Source organism: Microchirus variegatus (genome assembly GCF_963457635.1).
Source record: "Microchirus variegatus genome assembly, chromosome: 20".
Classification (NCBI taxonomy): domain Eukaryota; kingdom Metazoa; phylum Chordata; class Actinopteri; order Pleuronectiformes; family Soleidae; genus Microchirus; species Microchirus variegatus.
In genome coordinates, this window is record NC_139821.1 from 6,869,453 (window position 1) to 6,884,225 (window position 14,773).

A 14,773-nucleotide genomic window follows, 5' to 3' on the forward strand; every position below is an offset into this window, starting at 1 on the left:
ATTCTCAGGGTGATTACAGCCTACAGGGGGAGGGGAGCAACTGCAAAAAGCCCTCCTTGCCTGGATGAAGGAGGGGGGTCTGTGATGATGGGAGTGGGGGGAAATTGTGAGGCTTTAATCCAGTGTCACTGGAAATGGAGGAAATGAGCAGGTAGAAAAGGACAATCTTGTTGAAGTGATGAGGGCCCCCGGGAAAGAGATGTTGTGATTGACCGCAGATGCTGTGCTCTATAGGCGATGTTTACGGAAAAGCTACGGTACACAAGAGTGGTTAACAATCAAATGCAGCTGCAGCTGGACTGTCAAAATAAAAGCCTCGACTCAGAAAATGTTTCCAAACACCTTGAAACTTTGTCAAAAGGTTATTGTCTATCGCGTCCATCATGCGGCGTTCAGGAGAGGATCTTACGCGCATCAGTGCATCTCGTCTCTGTCTCAGCATTTTTTGCCAGAAGAGGGGGACGATGCTGCTCTAAGCATAACGCTCGTTTCTCTTCCTCCTCCTCCTCCTCCTCCTCCTCCTCCTCCTCCCTGAGGACGTGCTGACTGGGGGAGGGATCAATGCTCCGCTCCGACAGACACTAGTGTGTCGATTCAGCATCTGGCCAAAGGGACGCGGTAACAGGGGGAAAGACATCTCAACTCACGCTGAAGAACTTGTGGCATCCTTCATGAAGGTGAATATTTTAATTGCTCACAGGGACACTGAACCCTTGGGAAAAACCACATCAAACGCCCCCCCACCCACCACCCTCTGTTGAACATTATTAACTGCATTGGACCATGCCTGGATAGAGTTTATGCTGCACCACACAGACACTTTTGGTTGTCGACGTGTAAGCAGAAATCTGACAGTTTGGATGGTTTTTGTTTGTTCTTTATCATCATTTGGGATACACATTTTAGGTGTGTGTTTGCCCTTAAAGGTCCAGTGTGTAGAATTAATTATGAATTGGAGAATAAGTGACACATTTTAGTGAGTCAGGGATGTGGAAATGGGAAGTGAGAAACATGGCAATGCGAAATGGCATAAAGCAGGGGTCTTTTAGTGCTTTAAACATAAAGAAGGATTGGATTGGACTGTCCAGAGTGTACCCCACCTATGTCAGCTGAGATAGGCACAGCACCCCCGTGACCCTCCGGTGGAGGATAAAGCGGCAGATAATGGATGAATGGATGGATGGATTGGATTTGATTGGATTTGAGCGACGCCTGTTCCCCTCCTGACCAGACTAGAAGTTCATTTTGAGTTTGAGGCCCCTGGAAGCAAAACCCTTGCCCATGATATATAAAAAGACTTATTATAAGACTACTACTACATTAATTTTATTAATAGAATTAAAGATATACGCTGTATTGATTTTACTATTAGCATTAACACTTAAAACGTGCAATATTAGCCTGATTTGACGGTAACTGCTGCCACCAAAGATTCTTTTCAACCACACAACCATCAAAAGCTGCAGAGGAAACAAACGTTCTAAACCGCGCATCCGTTTGAAGCCATAACGGGGGGATTTGTTTTTGCACAAACCAAAAAAGCAGCAACGTCATTACCATTCGTTCGGCGTTACCCGTACGTGTTCTGAAGGATCTGAGTGGCACATCTGCTATGTGTTGAGTGAGCGAGGAGGGCCATTTGAGTGAGCGCGCCGAGGACCCTGATTGATGTCGCGCGCAGCAGAAACGTCCCGGCGGTCCCATTAGCAGCTACGGTCCGCATTACTGTCACACCCATCAGCGATGATGGAGGACTGCTCGGCCGCCACAGCCATCAGTTACCTCGCCTCGTCTGCGGAAAAAACGACACGCGGGGACAAATAAAGCGGAGGCAGCACTTCCAAATGAACGCGGGGAGAAACCAAAGGCACGCTGTGCTTTAATGCAGCCCCAAGCCCTTGTGAAATCACTCATATTTCCAGCGGCACACATTTGGCATTCATCAAAATTCATATCGCCTATCATTCTCGGCGTCGCCTCCGTGGCTTGTACTTCTTAGACGTAACAATTCACGCGGGACGGATAAAAGGGGAACGGCGTCGAATTACGAAAAAATATTTACACGGCTACACAATAGGATATTATATGTGTGTGTTCCAGGATCACTGCTTTGTTTTTGCGGCGTCCAGATGCAGGATTTCATTACTTCCCCGTTCTCTCGGGTGAGTAATGATATTGGCCTCATTCACAGGTGCAACACGGATAAGATATGAATCACCACACAAGTAGTGCCTCAACAGTTACTCTATATCCTGCTGGAGCTGCATGATATGGTGCAAAAAAAATATAGTTTTTTACGATTTTTGGCACCTTAACTGAAAAAATATACAAAAAATTGTAAAGATTTTACATTTCTGGAGTCTCACAACAAACCGCTTATTGCAATTTTGATTGTTTTCCAGGCCTATATGCTACCATATCTCAAAAATATTGCGTTGAACAGTCCAAACCGGCAATTGCCATAGCCTCCGGCATTCCTTAATCACCCACAATGCCCTCAGGACTCGTCATATGTCGTACCGCAGCTCCTACACTCCAATCACAACGTCTCTGGCTTTTAAATGGCTCCGTGACTACACAAGACAACGCTGTAAAACATAAAGACTTACCCGAGGAATAAGTCTCTGGCCCCCACAACAATTAGCTTCATACATGACATCGACACTTAGATGTTTTTGTCGAAAAATAATTTAGCATTTCAATCCAATTACTCTGATCCTTCCCGCCGCCGCCGCCGCCGCCCCCAGAGGCTTCCAAACTCACAATGGAGCGGTTTGTAGACGGCTGAGTGAGGATTTTGGTTAACATAATTGTGATGAATATGTAACTCGACCAAAAAGACAAACGAGCGCGGATATTTCAGAACGCCGCAATAAATGAATTGAGACGTGACAAGATGTATCTCGTGTTTCGGGACAGCATTCCCTCACAGAAGCAGCAGTTATTGGATGTGTTGTTGAATGCAAGAGCGCAAACACCAGTATACAAACATCTGCGGGCTATAATGCCTGCAGTATGTGCTCCACTGTACCAAAGGCCTTTGTGTTGCAAATGTACTTTATAGCCATTCAGTTGTCTTCTGCGGTTGTTTGTGCATGCACACAAAAGGAATGTGTGGACACGATCGTGCATGCATGCATACATCATTACTCACCCTGTGACACACACACACACACACACACACACACACACACACACACACACACACACACACACACACACACACACACACACACACACACACACACACACACACACACACACACACACACACACACACACACACACACACACACACACACACACACACACACACACACACATACATACAGTATGACTTTGTGAAATGAAGGGAAACAGAATTTAATCAGTGGGACACATGCTTACTTCAGAAGGCATCAAAGAAGAGAGGGAGGAGTGTTTGCTATAAAGAGGCAGATGATAATCTGAACTCCACAGGACTTCACTGGGGGAAGCACAAAAGGCCAGTGAAAGTCACGTCAGTCACGCTCCGCACATATTTTTGGGATGAAATTGCGAGTCTCGTCTCGAACACATAGACTCTCTTATAGATATGTTATATTATCCATGTACAGAGGATACTGTATGACTATTTTAAAGAGATGGGACAATACAGGATTATGGAAATACAGGAAATGCTGTTTGCCAACATACAGTCCTAGTGATTCAAGTGCATTTTTTTTCCACTTTTAAAGTGCCAAGACAAATAGTTTTATGACTGTATATTACATATACATATATATAATTTTAGACCATTTACGAACTATGAAGCTGTTAACAACACATTTTGTGCAGAGTCATTTCAAAGACACGGCCCAAACATGACTCAAACATGAGATCTTGACCGGCATCGCACCGATACTGACCACAAAATGTATCGTTTATTACGTATATTTTACACTAATCACAATGATTTAGAATGTGATTCGAATATGGATTTTCTATATCGGCCCTGTGTCGAGTGTTTATGTAACTCTGCGGATCATCACTGATTGTTAAAGACACATTTTCAGTTCAGCCAAAGTTGCTGCTAAAAAAACATAAATACAAAAAGTGCTTTGCTCCAAAAAAAAAACGTGGCAACTTGCAAATCCACACATCTGACAATCGTCTAACGTAGACGGTCTCCGAGCCCTCCGGCCAACACCACGGACAAAACAGCAACAGCAGCAGTGCCAGTAATGAGAATGGATGTCAGCTCGTCTCCTCTGTCTGACTCTCGCTGATCACATGACGGGCAGTGACGAACGATGGAGCGCCGGGAGAGAGCGAGAGCAAGCGTGCTTGTTTGAGTTCTTCACAGATCCATTCCAATTTGGCTGTATATTGATAACTCCTCTCCTTGAACCTCTCATGGCCTTGTGTGGTGTGAGAGTAAACACTCTTTTTACAGCCTCTGAGCGTGTATTTATCATTCTGCAGGGGTCGGATACAATCGGAGACGTTTATGGATGAATTCATGACTGCTGCATGTGCATGTATGTTCCAGCGTGGTGATCAATTCTAACTGAAGGCCACGTCGATCGTCTTCTATTCATCTTAACTCTGCACAGACCAGGAAATTAATTATTTGATTGACTTACTTTAACACTCCAATGACTCTCAGTTTATCACTATTGTTCAATGGCCACAAGCACAATATTGATTGAAGCTGAGACAGAAAAAAGAATAGCTTATTGACACACCTCATTTTTCATTTTCACCCTCTAGCCTTTGCCCATTGGAACGGAGTTACAAGGGGTTGAAATGAAGCGCTGCAACATGGGACATCCCTTTAAGAAAGTGATACATCATCACGTGAACTGAAGTGACATGTTAATTCGCATTGTCAACAATAACAAAAAAATCACTATATGCACATCTGCAGCCAAAGCAACATAGCTATGCTAATCTAGCTGTTTGGCAAAGCTAGCCAACGTTAGCTGTTGTTGGATGTTGGATTCAGTTAATCTATGAAATATTATTATAATAATAGATGTGAAATGTCCCTATTTTGCTATTTTGAGCATTTCTACGCAAAAAGACAGAAACTGATGGAGCCTTTTGTCCATGTTTTACGCTAATTTCGTCCATAATTGTGCACCTAGCAAGGGAGCTTACAATAACGGACAAAACACAGCAATACCACCAGAAATGCGTGGGGGCAGTATAGAGTCAATCGTCCAATCAGACAGTAACCTACAACTCGCTGGTTTATCCCTGCAGCCAGAAAACGGAGCGTGACCGCAAGGTACTCGACTTCATGAGCTAACACGCCGTGGTTTTATCCGGGTGTTTTATTCCCCCATTAATGGGACGACTGATATTTAGTGGTCTCACATTCCACCGCCACAAAATCCACTTGTGTTTCAGTTCTATTTCGGATAAAGCACAATGAAAATAACCCCATTTTAATGGTAGCTATGTTGACGCCTGCACCGTGGTACCCGGTACTCCCCTCTAGAGCAATGCAAAAGAGGCATGGAAGTATGTGGGTAGTGTCGGAGATCCTATGTCTATACATGAAGGACTAAGTGGTCGGGCAAGGGGTGAAAAGGGATTGAGCCGTTGTGATGGTGGCTTCATCTTCAACGGGGTGATTTTTTTACACAAAGATGTGACCTCCTTTTTTCGCCGTCCCACAAACGCGGCCGAAAGTTCTCATTCTGTCTCTCAAAAAAGTTGCCTCCGAAAGTGGCGGCGGCGTGCGTCAGCAAAGGGTCACATTTAATCCATCACCACTATATAAGTTTGTACTATTTCCCCTTCTTTTATCCTTTACTCGGGTCCATGCCTCATAAATGTCATCCCAGTCTGTGTAAGCATTAATCTCTATGAAGCTGGGGCCCAGTGACCCTCCAAAACAAACCAGTCTTGTTGAGCTGCCTCCCTGCTGAATAGCAGAAGCTTGGCAGCGCTGGAGGAAACAGAGGAGCATAGATTGGAGGGAGGGGTCCCTGTCCCCTTTTTTTTGGATGCAGGGTTAGTGCAGCAGCAGCAGCAGCAGCAGTGGGGTCTCCACTGGGAAAAATATCGGCAGCATTATGAAGTGGGGTTGAGGCTGCCATCACTATCAATAAGAGGAAAAGGCCTGTCAGAGCACACAAAGGAGAAACAGACAATCCTTGACAAAGGAGAGTGTGAAGGAGAGAGGGGAGAAAAAAACACACACAAGGAAGCAAGGGACAAACAAAGAGAGGCATTAGAAAGGCATTCTAATTAGATATGGAGATGGTACAGGAAGGCACTAAAGAGAGCCGTGATGAGAGACTTAGATAACCACCATAAACACCCTGGCACATATAAGAGATGGAGAAAAAGATTGCAGGCTGGAGAGAGAGAGAGGGAGAGAGAGGGAAAGACAAAGAACGTGCAAGAGTGAGCAGAAAAAGAAAAGGGAGAATTAATTAATGACTCTGGGAAGAGTGAGGCGAAGAGGAAACAATAGGGAAAAAATAGACAATAGGAGACAAAATTAGATGAAAGGGAGAAAAACGTCCTGTCACAATCGTACATCAGAGCGCCCATGTGGCTCCACTTGATAAGACGCGTCTTTGCCACCTTCCCATGTTGGCACCCGGGTCCTCCTCCTCCTCCCCTCCTCCTCCTCCTCCCCCCTCAACCATCTGTGCCACACAAACATACCAAGCTGTCCGTCAGTGGCTCTCGCCGACGACGTCGCCACTTCTGTGACATCAGCCCCCAGAGACCGGCTCTCCGGCTCCACTTCACTGACATCACCAAGCCACTATTAGAAGGTGCCAAACAGTTACTTCCCACAGAGGACGGGTTTGAGTCATGTGGCCTGGGATTACGACCACAGTGGCCCTTAATGGTTATTCTGGTTATTGAAGGCCCAGAGCGAGAGGGACCAAGGATTGCCGCGGAGAAGCTGATGAGCTTCAAAACTCTCAAGTTCCGCTCGCCTCCATCTTTCCACTCTCCCTCCTTCGTCCTTCCGTCTAAAGTGGCTGTGAACAGCTGTGAGTGTTTGAGTTCAGTTTACACTACACCCAGCAGGGCATCACCGGCCGGTCAGGAATGACTGACATCTGACAGCAGAGAGATAGGTGTGGTGCACACTGTGTCAAATTTCAACGCCAGGATAAATAAGTAGAAGTTGGCGTTAGCCGTAAAGGAAAATATTCTTTATCGTGCGTTCTTTTGTTCCAGTTGATCGTGTAAATCTATAAATGTCTCCCTGCCTGGTGACTTTGACCAATCACAGGGGCAGTTCAGACAAAAAAGTTCACTAAAACTACTCTGATTGCTGCTTTACTCGCGCGGTGGACCCAAGTCGCCGTATTTTAAACACTTTTCACCATCCAACGTCCACAGAGAAGAAACCGCCGTTACGCACACACAACTTGGCGAGTTTCATCGTTTAATTCGGGAGCGCCGTATGGATGAGAACCCGCTTCCAGCGATACTCGCGATGCGTGACGAACAGCTAATTTGAGGACTTGCTAGCCCGCATCGAAAGCCCAGGCCAGGATTTCCTGGAGCAGTTCCAACTACGGGAGTTTCGTACCAGCTGCGGAGCATCTGCGTCTGCTATCGCTCCCGAATTAAACGATGAAACTCGCCAAGTTGCGTCGTGCCATGGATGGTGTTGTGAAACCGCACGTAACGGCGGTTTCTTCTCTGCGGACGGTTGTAGGTGAAAAGTGTTTAAAATACGGCGATTTACGTCCACCGCGCGAGTAAAGTAGCAATCTACCCAACTAAAAAAAACAGATATATTCTCAAAGAGAGTTTGACAATAAACACAATAAAATCTGTCTAAGTGAGCAACAACCTCAACAATGGACTACTCTCCCGTGCCTATATCGCAGCTTTAACTTCTCCAAAGGACGACTCATAAAAGACAGACGTTATTATCATCAAGAGTGAAAGAAGGTGATAAGTAATGGAAAAAGTTAAAAACGGCTGTTCTTAGTCTTTCTTTTACTGTCTCTGTCTCAGGTGCGCACACACACACACAGACATATTTTGTGACCTATCGAGAAATTGATATCCGCTGAAGCGGAGAGAGAGAGAGAGAGAGAGAGAGAGAGAGAGAGTTCCTGTACTGCCTGGCTGTATATAGGAGAAGCTATAACAGTTCTTCCTTAGACTGGGCAGGTATCCAAACAGCCTCTGCAGGCTTTGATGAAGTGTCCTGTCATGATGTCAGCCTCCACTGGTCTCCAGCTCACCTGGGACCTCCCCGACTCTCTTAACAACTCCTGGCTGAGAGAACAGAACAACACAAGGATGAACAAGGCAGGAGGTGGTGGTGGTGGTGGGGAATATAACTGGCCTCCTCATCTAAAGTCTTTGTCTCTATTTCTCACCTCTCTCTCCCTCCTCCTTTACCTCCAACTCTCCTCTAAAGCCAGAGCAAGACATTTTCATCTGTAAAGAGGGCTTGTTAACTAGGGAGTAGATGCTTTTAATTAGGGCTGTTTGGAAAAAATAAACAAGATAAGGACATGGGATTGGTTTAGGATGATTTTGGTGCTAAACATTAAAATGAATCGCATACTTTTAACAAAAATTTCAAAAATGTGGTGAAACTGCGACATAAATTACTTCATCTTTTGCCATTGCACCCCAGCTAGCAAGTTTTGGTTCCCAGAGCGTTCTGGAAACGTTCCCTGAATGTTCTCCCCAATGGTCTTCTGTGGTTGATATGATTAAGTTCCCCTAATGTTAGTTTTTGGTTGCACATTAAGGTCACAACCTTCATACAATATTTATAGAACGTTCTCTTTTGGTTCCTAGAACGATACTTTGTCACAACCTTAATACAACGTTTAGAGAACGTTCTCTAATGGTTTCCAAGAACGTTCCCCTAAGGTTACTTTGTCACAACCTTGATACAACCTTTATAGATTGTTCTCTTTTGGTTCCCAGAAAGTTCCCCTAACGTTACTTTGTCACAACCTTCATACAACCCTTAGAGACTGTTCTCTAATGGTTCCCAGAATGTTCCCGTTACCACTATTGTCACAACATTCACACAACATTTACAGTACGTTCTCTTTTGGTTTCCCAGAGTGTTCTCCTAACGTTCTTCTAATGTTACTTTTACACAACATTCATACAACCTTTAGAGAACGTTCTCTTTTGGTTCCCAGAACGTCCCTTCACTGTTTCTACAGTGAAGAAAGAGGGATGTTTCAGTCATAGGAACATCCTCTTTTATTCCCTTGATCTGTTTCCATTGCACTGATTCACATTCACCTTTATGGGTTCTTCAGCTTTTCCACCTCCCTCAAGCACAAAAATGTGAACACGCCTGATGGAAATGCAGCTATTGTGTGTTCTGTGGGCAATGAGATTTTTTGAAAAATGTGACAGTATCACTTGAAGAGGAAACAGCAGTTTGCATTTGCTTATCGTTGGAAACACTTGACTTTGAAAGCAGATTAGTTTTAAAAGCAGAGACAATAAGTGGCCTCCAAATCTCAAAGGTATTTTGTTTCTCACTTCTTCTTCCAAACTCTCTCCTCTATAACAAAAAAAAGAAAATGAGTCAAGACATTCATATCTAATACATGCCTCTCCTCCTTTGTTTTCTCCTCCTGCTCGCTGGCTGTCAGCAGGTTAAAAAATGGCTCGGCACTAGTGAGGGAGAAACAATTACTCATGGCGCAGGCTGTGTAGACATTAGAAGCTCTGTGCTCCTCTGCGATCTGCGAGCCATGTGTTTCTAATTGAACGCCGCGCTACAGGAATTATCAAAGCTTACCATTGCATAATGAGCGCTGGCAGAAACCGGCGCGGCGAAGGCATCGACACTCTTTGTCTCGAGAGGCCGTTAATATTTAATTAAAATGGAAGCGTGTCAATAAATGTCAGTCATTTGCGAAGAGAATTTCCTGACCGCGTCTTAAATGTTGTCTGGAATTCATTCAAGGGAGTGATTTTTAGCGAGGCTGCTGCTCCCGAAGACAATTCTGCCTTCTGAGACTCAAATGGAGGCATGTTTAGTCCTCAACACGGCTACAGAGTCTGGGCCGACGTCACGACAACACGAGCCTCTCGCACACGCATGTCCGTACAAACACTTAGTTCCTGGTCTCCATGGTGATTGTTTTAGTGCATCTGTTTCCATGTTTGTTCCTTGTGTTACAACAACAAAAAAATGACTAATTCATGACCACATGCATGACTATTTTCATTTTCTGCAAACCCGCACACTCTCTCCAGGCACCACAAATGAGGACTATAAATACTACTGGCCACTATACAACAATAAGAAATAAGCAGCAGGGGGAACAAGCAGTTCCTTCTTATTTCTATGGGAGGCAGTTGTTGTTTTATGGAAGATTCCTAAAGGCAGGATTCACACATTCACCATCACCACCACCACCAGCACAGAGGCCAAGTTGAAGGTTTTGTACTTGTATTAAAGCGAGAAGTGGGGGAGAATACAGTGCCAAAATGACCATTCAGAGCTCCGAGTCCATCTGGTGGACAAATGGAGAACGACACTTGATTCAAATAAAAGTTAAACACCGACTCTAAGCAGCATTTTTAGACTGTGAGAAGCAGGGAAAGACGCCAGGATTAATGCGAGGCATGTGTGACAGAGACAGACGGTCATGTGTAACATGGATCCTGCTCTGTGTGTGTGTGTGTGTGTGTGTGTTATACAGTTTCCTTACACACAAACTTGCGGTCGCCGTATTGGTGAATCTCTCGCTCGCCACAGCTTCCCAATGTCTGCTGAACTGTCTGAGGATTGAGAAAAAAAACAAAACAAAACCACACTCGAGAGTTCAAACTGTCACCGCTAAATCTCAGCGATTCGATTCATGTTAGAGGAAGGGGGGGGGGATGAAAAGTTTAAAAATGATATCTCTCGTCGTTGCTCTGAAAGACTAACGGTCCGAAACGGAAGCGATCGGTTTTATTTATTAGCGGAGCCATGAACTCCGGTTAGGAAAGTTAAAATCCTTCAACTGCACACTCCACACGATCATATCTGACACACAATATTGTACTTTATTCGTGTTTAAATGTACATTTTCAGCTTAAATGTAAACTACGACGTGGATTCGAGCATTTCTGGAAACGACATGAACAGAGAATGCGATCGACGCGTGAGTAAAGTTAAAGTTTAGTGACTAAAGGCTCTGGAAATCTGCACTGCAGAGCTTTCTGTTCATGGTTCAGATCAAAAAAAAAAAAAAAAGCTGTAACTCCCATTTTTGCAGATTTGCAGAGAGAGAAAACAGCTTCTTTTTTTTTCCAATACACAGTGGAGTTAAGTCTTTTCTCTGCCTGTCTCTTTGACTTATACTTGACAAAACTATTTGTTTATTTATGTGCATTTTTTTAAAACTGTAAAAAGAAGTAAGAGAACGGGGATTTGGACCAGTTTATGACACGGGAGTTGTTTAAGATTAGCAGCGTGAGCGCAGACTTAAGTGTCATTTATTGATGTATTTTTCAGCTCATGACAGACCTGGGAACGCTTTTATTCGAGGAATTTTTCCAATCTTTGTTTATCAGTCGCTCAGATATGTTTCGCAGATGGCAAACAGCGGGACGCAGGGGCGCGCGGGCTACTACACTACAACGTTCAAAATCATGTTCATTGGATAAAATCCTGATTTATTGAGACGTGTTCCATCGCGGGGCCACGTCCGAAACCGTCTCCATGTGTGAGGAGTGCGAAGCCCCCACAGCTGCACACCTTAAGGCCCGACGTGGCCCCCGCTCTGTGCTCGGGGAAGAAAATTAGGGTTGACGCTTGATGCATAAACACTATCACCCTCCCGTGTAACACTATACGTGGTTTATAATAGACTCATATCGTGAGCTTATATTGAGATAAATACCTCTGCTGCTGCTGTTGCTGCTGATGTGAATCTGGCAATTAGAACAGCACTATTATAGATTTTTTTCTAAGTATTTCCTGGACAGCCTGAAGTTAATCCATATGCTTGTTTTACATGCTGTTGACTACAGAACGTGGAATATATCCGGCAGGAGAGATTCAGGTGAGCGGTGACAGATGTTAGGGAAGACAACACACTCTGGATTAGATCTGAAAGAAGCTTCGTCGTGGGCGAGGATTTATAGAAAAACAAACTAAAAGATGTGAGACGAGAAATACTGGAGGAAAGTGATGGACAAAAATTACAAACCATAACGTGAGAGCGAGAGAATACCAATGTATTAATGACGCGCTATTACAGGCAAAGGGTTTGATCGCTCTTAATTGGAAGGAAACATATAATATGACGCCTTCCATTGGAGCTTGGATGAAGAGTGTGTCACACTGCATGTCAGTGGAGAGAGGATTATTTTTTAATAAAATAAACTGGTTGTGCATGAAGGGATCTGGAAACCATTAATTTACTGTATAAAAAAGAGAAGATTTTGCACACAATTCAGCTTAATTTAGTCACTTAAAGTATGGACATAATCGTTTAAAGTGGAACATTTAATGCATTGTTTCATTATTTGGATATATTGTGAAATTAATATTTTTTATATATATCTATATTGTTGCTAAGGAGTATTAGGGTGACATGTAAAAAAAAATAAAACAGCAAGAAATTTGAGATTAAAGTCAGAATTCTGAGAGAAAAATCAGGGAGAAAAGTCAGAATTTTGAGGAAAAAAGTCAGAATTCTGAGGGAAAAAGTCAAAATCCTGGGGAAAAAGTCAGAGTTCTGAGCAAATTCTGAAAAAAAGTCAGAATTTTGAGAAACAAAGTCAGAATTCTGAGAAAAAATAAGTCAGAGAAAAAGTCAAAATCCTGGAGAAAAAGTCTGTATTTTGAGAAAAACGTAATTTCTGAGAAAAATCATAAAAAAAGTCTGCTGGTCAACAATATTATAGTTAACGGAAAATAATAAAATAATGAAAACTAAAATTAAAAAACAAACATTCTCGTTAAATGAAATAAAAACAAAAACTAGAGTTAAAAAAATAATAATAAAAATGTTCAATTTGTTTTTGTCAAATTGTCAAATCCTGCACCTACAAAAAAAACACTAAAACTAATTAAAACTAAGTAAAAACTAAACTAAAAACTGTCAAACCCCTAATCAAAACTATTCTAACCGTTTGTGTGTTTACACCAGGAGCAGGACAGACGTTTATCCCATTGAACTGCTACAATCACGTTTTATAAACAGTGGACTTAACTTCTTTGTCGCCATAGTCACACTCCTGCTTATTTGCAGTCGTCTCATTTTACTACATAAAACAAAAATCACTTCCTGTGTGCAGCGCAGGAATGACGCCTGACGGGCATACTGTACATGTGGAGTTGAAGGACTTTAACAGCCGTCTGGAGCTCTTTTGACAGCGCTTTGAACGTTAACGGACATTTGTTTATATTTTTGAAAAAGTTAGGCAGTTACAGCTACGGCTCTCATTCTTGGACTAGAACGTAGAGAGAAGTTAACAAACTTCTGCTAATGTGGTTCTGAAAATAGTCACACAAAAAGATACATTTCTCTAAATGGTTCCGTCACGGCCGGGCGGATGTTTCAGTCATGTGTTGTGAAAAAGTGCCAGTCGGTAATCGAGCCGTGCCTTTGGAGACAGAATGTTCTTCACAGTGCGATGCCTGCACTCATTTAGTACATTTTTCTAAAGTCCAAACATGTCTCCCCGCTGCTTTTCCTATTATTTCTCCATCAGTCTTTATTGCCTCTATCTCTTTCTCATGGCTGTGACGGCACATTGCCTCAAATTTGAAATGTTTACTTCGTGAAGGGCAGTCAGTCCAGAGGCTGTTTACTGATTACAAACTCTTCCTTTTTCCCTCATATCGAGCTCACGGCCGCTCTCATGACCGAGTCAAGGTCGCTCTCATGCTCTCTCCTCTGTGCCATCAATCTCAGAGGAAAACGCACAAGTTCCTCTCACGCTATTTTGCGCCTTTGCCTCCCCCCCCCACTCCCTCCTCTCTTCATTGTGGATAACAAATACATTCTCCCTCCCAAATATCATATCCGCTTCTTCCTCCTCCATTCATCTCTGGGGCATAAACAAACACAGGTTGACAAGAGTAATCCAGTTTTTATACAAACGCGTCTTTATCCTTTCCGTGGAATCGGCGCAGCTCTGTGTTCTGTGTTTAAATTAACAGTGCTGCTTTTAATTTCTGCAAGAAAAAAAATAAGAAGTGTCAGTTGTGTTTTTCAACGGGGGGAGAAAAAAAGAGGATATTATTGATATCATGTGTGTGAACGCTGCACGCACACACGCAGAACCACACGCATACATCACAGTGCAGAAAGGGGATTTTGTGATTTAAAAGGTCTTATATTAGGGCATAAAATGAAAAATGATGGATCGATGATTATGTTTTGGTCTATTATGTCACTCAACCAATAATGCAGGCTGCCACAATACTAGACTCTGCCTCTCAGATGACCCCCGAATGACCCGTTCACAACTCGTCTCAGGTGAAACTGACAACCTGAAACTGGGAGGACCTGCATTGTTCAACTTAATGACTCTCTAGACCGGTAATAGCCTCTTGGACGAGAGGTGTAACGTCTTCAACTCAACTCAAACAAGTCCAGTTCCCCACAGCTAACTACTGAAGTTTTACTAAAACACAGAAAGCTACAACTACAATACAATGTATGTGTCAGAAATGACCAAAATTACCGGGGTTAGAAAGCCCCAGTACCCCTCTCAAAACTGTCTTAACAAGAAGAGAAGTTAAGAACCGGGTCTGCAGTGTAGATGGCATTCAAACATTGACAGCTGGTCTACATTTGATCTACACCAGTGACGTAGCAATAGGTGG